Source organism: Notechis scutatus, chromosome Z (genome assembly GCF_049901735.1).
Source record: "Notechis scutatus isolate UNSWTSFEM ecotype Mainland chromosome Z, rNotScu1.2, whole genome shotgun sequence".
Taxonomy (NCBI): domain Eukaryota; kingdom Metazoa; phylum Chordata; class Lepidosauria; order Squamata; family Elapidae; genus Notechis; species Notechis scutatus.
The window spans coordinates 83,678,509-83,679,697 of record NC_142025.1 but is presented as its reverse complement, the minus strand read 5'-3'; the positions used below and the strand labels follow the sequence as shown (position 1 = coordinate 83,679,697).

The following is a 1,189-nucleotide window of genomic DNA, read 5'->3' as shown; positions in this document are numbered from 1 at the left end:
AGCACTGTCAGATGGGACTTTTGCTGGTAGTTGCTGTGACTCAAATAAAGAAGTTGTTTTTCGTTATCCTGGATCTGAGTCTTCTTTTAACCCATGATACAACACTGGCGATGAAGGTGGGATTCCAGAAAGAAGATACAAAAAGAGCTGATCAAAATACAGAGGAATAAAGGAGCAACCGAAAGGATACTCGGAACAAAAATAGCCTTCGCATATTGGCACATGGCCACGCTTGCTCCACCAACACCATTCAACCCAGCCATCGAACACTTGGACTCTTATCTAATCTGATTTGAGTGTTTCCTGGAAGCCAACGTGCTGCAAGCATTCTCAGACAATAGAAAGAAAGCCCTGTTTTTGAGTTACTGTGGCTCAGAAATTTTTGACACGGCCAAAATTCTGGTCGCTCCTGCAGCTGTACAGACGGTGATGTGGGATACAATCCAAAATGCACTCAGGACTCACTATGCTCCTGCAACCTCGAAGATCGTCAGACAGCATAAATTTCACCACCAGAACCAAAATGACAGTGAATCAATAAATGACTATATCGCAGCCCTGAGAAAAGCTGCCATGTACTGTGAATTTAGGGACCTTGAAGACATATTGCTGGACAGGTTCATTTGTGGGGTGAAAGATTTACAACTACAATGGCGACTACTCGTGAAACCCAACCTAACTCTGAGAATGGCAATAGATGAAGCCCAAGCCATCGAGACATCAATCAAAGCAATGGTGGCAATTCAAAAAGAAAAAAGCCCAAACAACACGTGCCACAGCAGCGCAGCCTGGCAAGTTCACACTGAGCTGGAAAAGTCAACAGATGATGAGGAAGATGTCTGCAGACTCAAGGTTAACAAAAACCCACCAAGAAAACATTAAAGACCCAGCAAATTTTTAAAAAAGATTATCAAGGAAATCACATCCCTGTTATGGGGATGGGAACTTTCCAGGTGGCATTTAAGCAGTTTTGAGGACCACTAAAACAATTGTCGAAGGCAAATTACCCAGCTTACTTGGACTAGACTGGTTCGATGCTTTGGGACTCAGGGTGACCAGTGTCAATGCAATACCATGACAGCATTGAGGAACTGCTCCAGGCATTTGTGGACATTTTTTATGACAGTTTGGGCAAGTATGTGGGGACGCCTATTTCATTTAATCTAGACCCCCAGGTTGCCCCAATAAG

The 1,189-nt window shown here is 43.7% G+C and overlaps 1 pseudogene; it reads left to right on the top strand.

Annotated features, from left to right (window-relative positions):
* Window positions 1-222: 222 nt before the first annotated feature.
* On the top strand, window positions 223-882 carry LOC148128953 (uncharacterized; annotated as a pseudogene).
* The last annotated feature ends 307 nt before the right edge of the window (window positions 883-1,189 follow it).